Source organism: Silene latifolia, chromosome 6 (genome assembly GCF_048544455.1).
Source record: "Silene latifolia isolate original U9 population chromosome 6, ASM4854445v1, whole genome shotgun sequence".
Classification (NCBI taxonomy): domain Eukaryota; kingdom Viridiplantae; phylum Streptophyta; class Magnoliopsida; order Caryophyllales; family Caryophyllaceae; genus Silene; species Silene latifolia.
The window spans coordinates 2,018,980-2,032,593 of NC_133531.1; the positions used below are offsets into that span (position 1 = coordinate 2,018,980).

Genomic DNA, 13,614 nt, shown 5'->3' on the forward strand with positions numbered 1-13,614 from the left:
GGGAAATGAAATTGAGCTATAATAAAGGCCAAATTTTAGCTTCACTTATTTAAATTGAATATCAAATAATTTTACAAAAATAAAATCGAATATTTATAACTAAAAAATATATATTTTATTAAATTAAATAACATGTCCCGTGTCCTAAATTTCATGAAATGTCTTGTCACGTGTCGTGTCCGTATCCGTATTCATTTTGGTGCTATCTAAGATGCAAGTTCCTAAGTTCCGATTTCCAAAAGCAAGTTTTCATCAATCAATATCATTAACATGCATGCATACATGTGTCTTATGTTTCTATTTAGACACTGCATTATATCATGCAAAGAAAAAGTGTACAGATATCAATATAGATATAGATATCGATAAAAATGCAGGAACCAAAAACAACAAACGAAGATGAGCTACTAGTTCATGAAGTTGAAGCGAAACGTATTATACAAGACCTTCCTAAGACATCCGTAAGCCGTAACTTCGAACTTGTCAAGTACCATGGGCGGCCAAGAGGGGGAGCATTTCAGCTCTTTGCACCGGGGCCCAAGGGAAATTAGGGCCTCAAAATTTTGAGCCCAATCCCTACATACATCAAATATTATACTCGGTTTGAGCTCAATCCCTACATACATCATTAGGGCCTCAAAATTTTGAGCCCAATTCCTACATACATCAAATATTATACTCGGTTTAAGCCCAATCCCTACATATACATCTACTATTTGCTTCTTTGTTTCCCACTTTCCCCAATTTTTTATTTATTATTATGTAATTGGTTTATAGACTACACAATAGTAGTACACAAAAACTCCGGAGAGACGGTCTCTCAATAGCGTTATTGAGAGACCTCTCACATGATGGGGTGAGGGACCCACAGAATTTCTTTTTTCCCTATTATGTCTCCCACTAAATTAGTGGGAGACGGTCTCTCATGAGACCTACTGATAGTAGTAAACTATTACACATTAATCAGAATTTTTAAAGGCACTTTACTTTTCTGATTTTTGTGTTTTTTCGGTGACAATTTTATCTTTCAACTTTTTTCCGTAATTATTGTATTAAAATGTTTTATATTATGAGACGATTTTATTGAGTAAAAACAAATCATTATTAGCATTAAACGAATAGATATTTTATAAAAATGAACCGTTTTATGGTGTGAGATCGTATTATTTTATAATTTTTTTTTTTACAAATGCCTAAAATATATCTTAGCATTTCCTTTTTTCAAAAAAAAAAATTTCCCTTTCTGTTTGTATCAATTACTATGAGTTGGTGAACGGTGATCAATAAGTTTTGTTTAGGAGTGCAAATAAATGGTAATTTAATTTGAGTTTTGGGGCCTCCATTTTATATTCGGCACAGGGCCTCCCGAACTCATTGGCCGCCCCTGTCAAGTACCAAGGCTGTTGGTGTCCTAACCGTAATAATAACATAGCTACCATCCTTTCTTTTCAAAGGCATTTCCGTGCTCGCGACACTGATCTCATCATCGCTAGCTTTCCCAAGACAGGTACGTGCGTACTAGCGACTTAGCGAATCTTGACCCCACTTTCAAAGGAAAATATCCAACGAGTCTTAACTTTAAGTCTTAAGTTGAGTACGTCTTGAAAATCCAAGACACAACTTAAAGACTTTGGGTGAGTCTTGACCCCACTTTCAAAGAAAATATCCAACGAGTGGATCTCATATGTCATTTCTTTTTATATTATTTTTTTCTTTTTTAAGTTTGTAAAAAAAAAGTAAAATGGAAAAGTAGAGTCTAAGGTGAGTCTTACTGATAATGTATGGAGTCTAAGGTGAGTCTGAACTGGTGGAAAGCTGATATGGCAGAGATTTATAAAGACTTTGATGAGTCTTACAGTAACAGTTGTTAATAATAGAAGGGAGATTATAACTGAATGAGTTGATTCTTATTGATGAGCTGGTTACATTATATAGTAAACCGTCTTGGAGGATAATCTAAGAATATTCCTAATATTCTATAGGATATTATTATGATACTCATAATAATATCTTTCCTAATATCTTATACTAACTAATATCTCTAATACACCCCCTCAGTCAAAGCGGTAGTTAGCGGACACTTTGACTGGACTAAAAAAGAAATAGTTGATGATACCACATAGATGAGACGAGTTGATCGTTGTCGGCACTTGAACCGGTTGCAGTGCCTTTCCTTTGTCGGAGATCATGCCAATTGAAAAAGCCACACAAAGTAATATAACAAGAATAATACTAATTGTGCACGAGTGTCGAAACAACTCGTGAGACACGAAACTAAAACGTCAAGGTGCACGAGGGCCGAAGCAAACTCGTAAAACACCGACAATATAAAAACAAAATAAATGGTGCACAAGGGCCGAAACAAACTCATGAAACACCGAAACTGTGAGGGCCGAAGCAAACTCAACAGTACAAAACTAAAAACGGAAATAAAACAATATGACTAAACCAAAACTAGGCACACATCCAAAATTGCTAAAACATATGGCCGATGAAGTCATACCAACTGGCCCGTTAGGCAGCGGTGGTTGTTGGGCGAACCCGAGGCGGACAGCGGCAAGACAATGACGGGACATGGCGGTGGTTTAGATAGGGCATCATAGCGAGATGCAATGACCTTTGGCGATTCTTAGAAGCAACAAGGCGAGATATGGTTCGAAGCAACGGAGGACAAGCGCGGCGTGAGAGCGGTATTGGCGTGGACGGAGTCAACCGAGTGACATGGTGGGGACATAGCAACGTTAAGAACGGAGGAGGGTAGAGCGAGACATATATTTATTCCTAATATAATAATAATAGGCCTAGGGTGACGGTAAGGCGAAAGGTGGTTATGAAGATGGCGTCATGGCAGTGAGATGTATGGTCAGATCTGTGAAGGATGGTTGACTTTGGTGGTTTGGTGAAGGTTACGGGGTGGAAGAAGATATAGGGGAAGGTGGGGCCTAGGTTTTATTCAATAAATAACAAATACTCCCTAATATTCTATTATGATTACTACTTTCTACGGGACAATTTAGAAGCCCGCCGGAGATGGCATAGGAGAGCCATCTCCGGCCGACGATTTAAGCACTAATTTGCTAGCAAGCGGAAAAGTTTTTGAGAGGATCGATTTTTAGGCTGATACCATGTTAATAATAGAAGGGAGATTATAACTGAATGAGTTGATTCTTATTGATGAGTCGGTTACATTATATAGTAAACCGTCTTGGAGGATAATCCAAGAATACTCCTAATATTCTATAGGATATTATTATGATACCCATAATAATAATATCTTTCCTAATATCTTATACTAACTAATATCTCTAATAACAGTATTGGTGAAACAGGTTCAACCTGGTTGAAGTCATTACTCTTCTCGATCGTCAACCGCGAAAAATATGTTATTAAGCGGAGTCCTCTGCTTAATAATCATCCTCATGAGGTTGTATACCGACTAGAGGTTGAAGTGTATGGTAATGCCTTCGATTATCCTCGACCACACCATCTTGATGAACTTCCTCCACCTAGGTTATTCAATACCCACTTACCCTATGTAACGCTCCCGGACTCCATCAAGGATTCTGGGTGTAAGGTCTTATACATTAGCCGAAACCCTATGGATACATTAGTATCACTATGGTACTTCACCATAAGCGCGTTGAAGAAGATTGAAGGCGAAGATTTTGAATTTTGTAGTTTGGAGGAGTTTTTTGAGGGTTTCTTGCAAGGAAAAGTTGTGTATGGGCCTTACTTTGATCATGTTATTGAGTATTGGAAGCAGAATTTAGAGCGACCCGAGAAAGTGTTGTTCCTAAAGTACGAGGATTTGAAGGACGATCCTATAGCTGAGTTGAAGAAATTAGCCGCATTTGTGAGCGTGCCCTTCTCCCCTAAAGAAGAAAATGACGGTGTCATTAAGGAAATAATCGAGTTTTGTAGTATTAATAACTTGAAAGAAATGGAGGGCAACAAGAGCGGATTTATTAACAAGGTTTTTGAGAAGAAGAGCTTCTTTCGAAAAGGAGAAGTGGGTGGTTGGACTCGATATTTCACTCCTTCCATGGTCGAGAGGATGAACAAACTTATGAATGAAAAATTCGAGGGCACCGGTTTATCGTTCAAACTTGGTTGATTGCTTAGTGTTTCGATTGTGAATTTAAAATGTGTTCTTGCTGAAAAATGAGGTTCTGTACGGAAGATTGGTCTTTCAATAACTTATTGGAAGACCGTCCTCCCAAATTTTAGTGTTACATTTTATTTTATTTTTTGTTCTAGTAAAATTTTATCAATAAATATAAGTCCGTCTTTCAGTGAGGTATGTGTAAATTGTATTTGTACTCGTTTTTCCTAATATATATCTTTAATACTTTTTCTGTCCCGGTCATTTGTTGTGTTATTCTATTTTTAGTGTCTCAATTAATTGTTAAGTAGTACTCTAAGCCTCTAAGGCACAGAGTAGTATTTTTCACCGAAATTTGGAGACACGTCATATATGTACCTATGTTAAACACTTAAACCCTACGGTTTTTGGGACTCATTAGTGATCTTACGGACCTATGTTAATAACATTAGGTCTCACGTTCGAAATTCCTACCGCCCTACTCTATATATTGTAATGTCCTTATGACATAATCAATACTATATATTAATTCCAGAAATCAAGGAACTTCAATGTAATTAAAGAAAGTTATACAAATTAATTATACTATATAGTTTTAAATCACTAACACCGTGTGATGGACCCGATTAAGGGATCTCAATGCAAATATTATATAGTTTGGGTTAAAATTAAATTATATAGAAGCTTGATAATTTTCCTAAACATTTGTAAGAGACTAAAACATGGTCAATTTCCTTAAAATAAAATAATTAATTAAGATGGTCAATTTTCTTTAAATAAAATAATTAATTAAGATGGTCAATTTCAAGGAGACTAAAAGAAAGAAGATGCTTGGTAATTTTCCTAGATATTCATAAAAGACTAGAAGATGGTCAATTTTCTTAAAATAAAATAATTAATTAGTATAAACATGCACACTTATGGTATTAGTTATTATTATCATAAAATTATATATTAAATTTAAAATCTATGCAATTTTAATAAACTTTATAGTTTATTAGATATATAGAGATGCTAATTATTTAACATACAAAAATATAATATTTGTAGGTTATAAATAATTTAAGTTAGATTCCATAATATATAATATTGCATAATTCTTTTGATTTGATTTAATGCATATATTTATATAAATATATAATCCTCTTAAAATTGCATGCCTAAGTAGTAAAAGTAATTTCGTCAGTAAAGATAAGATTGTAGTAACACACGATATAGTTATTATATGATAGTAATCACTCATTTGAATAGTAAAAGTAACAATATTATCAGCAAGATTGGTGAAAGTGGTAGAAACAACAATGGGAGTTGTGAAATAATCAATATTATTGCGGCAATAGTGAAAGTAACAATAATTACGGCGGGAGTAGTGAAATTATCAATATTAATGCAGGAGTAGTGACAGTAACAATAATTACGGCGGGAGTAGTGAAAGTAACAATGATTACAGACAAGTAGTGAAATGTTATGACTATTGTTTCATTAATAAGAGTAAAATATTAATAGCGGGAGTAGTGAATTTATCTCAAAATTTATTTCATCGTAATTTTAGGATATGTCATAGAAAAATATATTAATGATAAATTTAGGGGTTATGCAACTTTAAGTAATTTTATTTAATAAAAAAAAATAATGGTAAGTAGAGGTAGCCCGGGCGAAGCCGGACACCAATACTAGTTAATTAAGGTTTGAGAAAAACTTGCTAAATACTAAGTGGATTGTATGAATAAAAATCCCAAACATGGGTGTGACTCTAGTTCGGTCGAGAATTAACGGCAGTAATCCAAAATCTAGAACCAATAAAATTATATGCAAGAGTGTAAGACGGTTACAAGTACTTAATTATTATGAATAAATAAAATAAGGTAATTTTATCAAATGGAAAGCAGTAATTATTATGAAAAGGAAGTGAGAAAATAAAACATAAATAATGTAATTTTTTAAAATTTTCCTAAACTAATTAGGAGTAATTAATTATATTTGGAAACTAGATAGATGAGGTATTATTAACGTGTGCCCTAAAAAAACCGATACATATAATGGAAATTCATTCCGAAATTATCTTTCTATATTTTTTAATCACGGCCAAAATCTTGCTTAAAAGTAATACGGAGTATTTGTCTAATTATTAGAGTAAGAATAATGCAAAGAAAGAATCAAAATAAACTCGGAAATAATCTTCAATTAATAACAAAGAAAATCTCCTTCCAAAGATAACAATTTACAATTTCCACCAATTCGACAAACCAAAAATCAAAGAAATAGAATCCTAATGACTATTTACAAGTTGCAAGCGAATACTTCAGAAACTCATCTCAACCAAAAGTTTAACGCTGATACGGAGTACTTCTTCAACCCATTAATCAAGCCTTAAAACACAAGAAATTATGACGATGATGATGATTATGTCTAATATGGTGATGATGATGATTGTGTTGTTCTTGATGAATCAAACCTTGAAGATGCTTGAATACCTCGACATGGCATGGAATAGTTATCGGACCGTTATGGTCGAAACCATACTCTTCTTCAACTTGTTTAAGAAGATTAATAAACAAAGGATGATTAACATACATAATTGGAATTATGAATCTTTGTAATTCTTCTTCTTCTCCTTCACGTCCTACCATAATTGCCATGCACCCTTTTGGCACGTCCTTTACTTCACCACTACCCATTGCAAATAATGTTAAGATGAAAATAACGGGTTATTTTGAGCTCGTGTTATAAGAAAAAGTGAGGAAAGGCCAAGGATCGGATGAATAGATGGTAACTCTTTTTTTTGTGGAATTGTGTATGATTTTTTGTGGATGATTAGGTTGGGTATATATAATGGGATTTTGAAGAGTCGTGGATGGCAATTTAGGAAAATTACTCGGTAATATTTTTTTAGGGTTTTTAAATATATGGTAAGTTGCCAAATATGGTATCAAACAGAGTTACCAAATTCTGAGCAAAAGTTACCAAATTCTACCACTTAGCTAAACTAATCATCAATATATTTGCCATCTAGATTATTACCAAATTCATAAATATGGAAACTTTCCATAAATAAATTAAACATGCCCTATATCTCGCTCCCGGACTCCATCAAGGATTCCGGGCGTAAGGTCTTATACATTAGCCGAAACCCTATGGTCAGAGTCTATTAAGCATTTTGAGGGGTCTTTTACTAAAATGACCATTTTTCATTAAGTATTTACCAAACTAACCATTCTCAAATTTTAATTCCCATTCTAACCATTTTTGAAACTTTAGAAACATAATCAATCTTGACAATGGCTAGTTTGAGAAATAAATTTGACAATGGCTAATTTGGTAAAATATTTAGATAATATTAAAATTAATTAATTTTCCATGATGACAATTAGTATGCATATATTTTTCATCAACCCATGGATATTGAAAGATATGTTTTTTTTTTTTTTTTTTTTTAAGCTTGACCAAATAATCACCATTCGGGCTTATCTCTCTAAAAATATCCTCCCACCTCTCTCTAAAAAAAAGAAAACCCTAAATCCCCTTTTCTGATTCCGCCGCCTCTCCTCAACTTCCACCTTCTCCCTTCTCCCCCTACCCATCGCCGGAGATGGGGTCTTTCCTTGACCCATCTCCGGTGATCATTCACCCCTCATCGTTGTTGTGATCTCCGTTGGCATCCCAGTTGGCCTGATTTCGCTTCTCCCTTTCGTTGGATCGTCTTTCCGTCCTGCTTGTCCGGTTTGGTTTCGCGGGTTTTCGTGTGGTTGGTCTGAGGTCGGTCCGTTCCGCGCTCCCCTGTCCTGTCATCGAAGTGGCGCATGCTTTCCAGGGGTGTTTCCCCCCCCCCCTCGCCCTTCTCCCCACCCCTGGTTCTTGTTCCGGTGTCTTGATGACCATCGGTCTTTGTTGTGTCTGGTTGAGGAGCATAGCTCCTCTTGGTGCTGCGTCTTACTGTTATTGGTGGTGCGTCTTTTCTGTTAATGGAGGTGGATTTGGGACGATCCGTGTTTCCCCCCTCGCGCCCCCTCCCCCACCAGATTGGTCCCTTTTCCGGTTTCCTGTTGACGGTCTGTTGTGTCTGTGTCTTGTTTGCATGCCTGCCGATGGTCCGGGGGGGTTCGCTTGGAATTTGGAGTCTCAGTGGGTTTGTGATTGTTGGGTGTGCCGTGTCTTTCGTGGATGGTCTGATGGGTCTGCTGCTTTTTGTTGGAGTGCGATTTTGTATGCTGGGGTCCTTTTCTTTGTGTATGAGGGGTGTTGGGTAGGGTGGTTTTTGGGTCTTCGACGGTGGTGTTGGTTGGGGTCGGAGGTGGTGGTCTTCTCGTCTTTTGAATGGTGTTCCCTTTAATTTTCCTGTTTTGTTATTATATCCTAATAACCTCCTCCTATAGGAGCTTTGATCGTCTCTTTAGTGGTAAGTCAAGTCCCTGTTACGGTGTTGGTGTTGAGGTGCTTCTGTCTCTGGGGGTTTGTGTTTCACATTGCATGTTGGATTTCTCGGTCCGTCTTTCCTACGATCAATGGGTGCGATCTCTAAGGTGTAGGAGATTTTTCTCCGTCGAGGGCAGATTTCGTCTTGCCTCTCATCTTTTCTTTCTACGGTCTTTTCGCAAGAGCGTAAGTGCACCTTGTTATTGTCATCCCGGCGTGAGTATGTATCGACGGTATTTAGAGGTCTTTTGTGTTAATGATGGTGATACCAGCGTTCATGACCAAGATGTCGTCTCGTGCCGTTCTTCCATTGTTTATCTTGCTTATCTTGTTATCGCATATTTTCTTTTATATAAATGTTATGTAATCTCGATGTATGGCTTTGTAGTGCTAGATCTTGTTAAGTGTCTGGTGCTATCTAGTCGAATAGCTTACTCTGTATTGTTTTCAATAATGTAAGTTATTCAACCTTCTGTCAAAAAAAAAAAATTATAATTTTTGATTGAGCATATTTGTCTTTCAATAATTATAAAAAAAATAACATTTAATTGTAACTTTTTGTAATTTTATAATTTTTCACTGAGCATATTTGTCATTTTATGAGGAAATAAAAAAAATTAAATGGGTTGATTTATAAAGGGAAGTAAAATGGTCCTAATTTTTTGTTTCAATTATTATTTTATTCGATTTGAGGTTCTTAATATTTAATTGTAACTTTAGGACTTTGCTCATAATTTTAAATGTTGATTTCGTTTTCGTAAAAATTTGAAAATGTCTACAACCGATTTATTAAATAGAAGAAGAATTGAATTCACGTGACATTATTTTTTTGATATGATCACACATTACTTTTATTTAAGTGTTGTAACATGAGTGTAACATTTATAAAAATAAGATAAGTACAAATAAAGATTGGAAACTAAAAATATAAGTCTGTCAATATCCATGTGATGTTGGAAAATATATACGAAGTACATATTAATAATTGTCATTATGAGAAATTATTTTTTGAAGTTGTATAAATCTCTTACTGAATTACCTATTTTACCAAATTATTTCCCAAACTAGCCATTAACAAAGTTAATTACATTGTTAAAACCTTAACAATGGTTAAAATGGGAATTAAAATTGTAAAATGGTTAGTTTGGGAAATAGTTTGTTGAAAATGGTCATTTTGGTAAAAGACTCCATTTTGAGAGGGAATCGATAGGGTGTCACGCGGCGGTACTAAATCTCAATACCACCCTAATTAAGAAAAAAAAAATTGTTATCGATTTTGTCCCAACCGGCTAAAGGGTAAAAATGTAAAATGCGTGGTAGTGAATTTATTAGATTCTTAAAAATATATCGTTTTTTTTTTAACATATGCCCACATGATAAGAAAAAAAAAAAGGAATTAAATGGGATTTTTATGGGAAATTGCAATATTTTACACTATTACTTTTGTACTTTTCTTTTCAAGAAATAACTTTGATTCTTTCCTTTTTTTTTATTTTTTTTATCATGTGCCTAATGATAGGTTAAAATAATCGAAAAAATATTGATCATCACTATTGCTTGCGAATCATGGATCATCAGAAATATCATTAACATTTTCTTGAAAATCCCCCTAAAACTAAAAGAATAAAAAAACACAATTGTTTTCCCGCCTAAGTGCTTATGCGTATAAGTGGGCCTATTTTTTTATCATCTTAACCCAAGAGTATAATTCAATACTTTAGTGGCCCAATGAGAGATTAAAAACAACTTCAAGTTTACACGTTGGGCTCCATAATTATTGGCTCAATCTTTGCCACAAATTAAATAAAATATTTGGCAAAAAAGATTCCACAATTTTATCGAGAAAAAGGATTGTACATTAGATGTACTACATCATACTTATTGACTTTTTGAGCTTTTAAGTATATTTTTTTTAGTTCTATAAAATTTATAAATTACATTTTAGTTTCATGATGTCAAAAATCAATTTTTCTTTAACTTATATGTAATTTTTTTAAGTTATAATGTAACTTTTTGAAATTAATGTTTAAGTAGAAAACTTAAAAAATTTATAATAATAAAACTCAATTTTTAATTTAAAACTCAAAAATTTTATCTTAATGCTCAAAGACTATATCATCTGACGTACTACATTGGATGTATAATCCACTTACTGAACTTTATCCCATATTTAATAGACTAAGTATCTCCCTAAAATATTATACAAAAATACATTCCTAATTAACATACTTATTTCAATTATGATGAAAAAGCCAATTCTAGATGTACCGTATACTTTTTACATCTATTTCTGTTATAAGGTCACTATGCGCTTTACTTTTATTTCTGTTATAAGGTCAAATAAAAGGCCAATTCTAGATGTATGGTAAGTGGGTATGTAAAAGCCTTGGTGAAGGAAGTTCTTTAAGATGATGGGGCCGAGGATAATCGAAGGCATTACCATAAACATCAATTATGATAATTATTAAGGGGTACTACGGGAAATTTTCGTATCTCAATTATGATGAAAAAAATTGAAGAAAAACAACGTACAAATATTAATGAAGAGTACTTGACTTGATCATATTATTAAATTTAAATATAACTATTAGATATAATGAGTAACAATTGTCCGTATTCGGTATTCGGGATCTGGTTGGATGTCGAACAAGTGCAAAAACGATGGTGTAATTCTGAGTATGTTATTTCTCCCACATTGTAGAATTGTCCCACATCAGAAAAATAATCAAGTTGAAAATAATCCAAGTTTGGTGAATATATCACTTATAAATAGTAGAATTGTCCCACATCGGAAAATTAGTATAAGGTGGGATTTTTTCTTGCATTATAAATAAGTTAATTATCCCGTTGCAACGCACGGACATTCAAACTAGTATAACATGACAAAGAAAGAACTTTATATGAAGTTTTTCCATTACACTTGCTCTTAGTGTTCTAGTACGTCGTAAAACTACACATGATAGCCATCGGTTATTGGACGGACAAACTACTGCCGATGTAAAAATAAATAAATAATTGGATTACCAAATACTCCGTAGGAGATAGAAAAGAATAATGGAATTATTTTCACAATTTACTTGAAAGATAACAAATTACAATAAACTTGGAAATAATCTTCAAGTAATAATAAAGAAAATCTCCTTCCAAAGATAACAATTTACAATTCCACCAATTCGACAAACTAAGGGGTTGTTTGGTTGCCTTCCAAATTCATAGGAATTGAAAAATCATGGGAAATAGCAAAATGAAGGTTTGTTTGGTTGCCCAATTCATGGGAAGTAGAACTTCCTATGGAACTCCAATTCCTACATAATGTAGGAAGTTAGTTACCTAGCCCCCCTAGGTAAGTGGGAGTTCCCACATGAATTCAAGTTCCCACATCCAACCAAACAAGATTTCTACAATTCACATGATTTTCAACTTCATATGAATTTAATCTTCCCAAAAATTCTATCTTTCCATGGTGAACCAAACGACTCCTAACACAAAAATCAAAGAAATAGAATCCTAATGACTATTTACAAGTTGCAAACGAATACTTCAGAAACTCATCTCAACCAAAAGTTTTAACGCTGATTCAGAGTACTTCTTCAACCCATTAATCAAGCCTTAAAACACAAGAAATTATGACGATGATGATGATTATGCCTAATATGGTGATGATGATGATGATTGTGTTGATGTTCTTGATCAATCAAACCTTGAAGATGCTTGAATTCCTCGACATGGCATGGAATAGTTATCGGTCCGTTATACTCGAAACCATACTCATCTTCAACTTGTTTAAGAAGATTAATAAACAAAGGATGATTAACATAATTAATTGGAATTATAAATCTTTGTAATTCTTCTTCCTCTCCTTCACGTCCTACCATAATTGCCATGCACCCTTTTGGCACGTCCTTTACTTCACCACTACCCATTGCAAATATTGTTAAGATGAAAATAACGGGTTATTTTGAGCTCGTGTTATAAGAAAAAGTGAGAAAAAAGCCAATGATCGGATGAACTGATGAAGAGATGGTAATTCTCTTTTTTTTTTTGTGGAATTGTGAATGATTTTTTTTTGTGGATGATTAAGTTTGGTATATATAATGGGATTTTAAAGAGTCGTGGATGGCAATTTAGGAAAATTACTCCGTAATATTTTTTTTAGGGTTTTTAAATATATGGCAAGTTTAAAAAGAAAGAAGTTACCTTTTATAAGTTTGAGCAAAAGTTACCAAATTCTACCACTTACCAAAACTAATCATGAATATATTTGCCATCTAGATTATTACCAAATTCATAAATATGGAAACTTTCCATAATTAAACATGCCCTATATCTCGCTCCCGGACTCCATCAAGGATTGCGGGCGTAAGGTCTTATACATTAGCCGAAACCCTATGGTCAGAGTCTATAAACATTTTGAGAGAGAATCGATAGGGTGTCACCCGGCGGTAGCGCGGTACTAAATCTCAATACCACCCTAATTAAGAAAAAAAAATTGTTAATCGATTTTGCCCCAACCGGCTAAAGGGTACAAATGTAAAACTAGTTTTATTCCCGTGCAAAAAATGCACGGGTCGTAATAGCAGACGCTATTATTAGATACATGAATATATATAATTGAACGTGATTAAGTATTCAATACCGTGACAATATAAATAGTCCATATTTGGAGATTCGAATATTTGATAAATATTAGATTTAAATATCAGATAATATACAACCGTATTTTATTAGAATTATATTAAAGGTATTTGACATGTTAAACCCGTTGAAGTATGTAAAATTGTTAATTACAACATTTATGTAAATTGTGACATTTTAACTTATGTTTTAACATAAACAATTAAAATAAGAATAAAAGATAGAAATAAAAGGAATTTGCATGAGGAGATAAGGTAATTAAATAGTATAGGAGACATGGCGGGGCCTGCATGTAAAAACTCACCAGCCAATCAAAAGCCAAGAAAGAACTTGGCTTTTATACTATGTAGATACATGGTAGTGAATTTATTAAATTCTTAAAAAAAATATCGGTTTTTTTAACATATGCCTATTAGGCAATAGGCACATGATAAGAAATCAAAAGGAAAAGAATTAAATGGGGT

The 13,614-nt window shown here is 33.7% G+C and overlaps 1 pseudogene; it reads left to right on the top strand.

Annotated features, from left to right (window-relative positions):
- Nucleotides 1-371: 371 nt before the first annotated feature.
- LOC141586788 (cytosolic sulfotransferase 15-like) lies at nucleotides 372-3,921 on the top strand (annotated as a pseudogene).
- The last annotated feature ends 9,693 nt before the right edge of the window (nucleotides 3,922-13,614 follow it).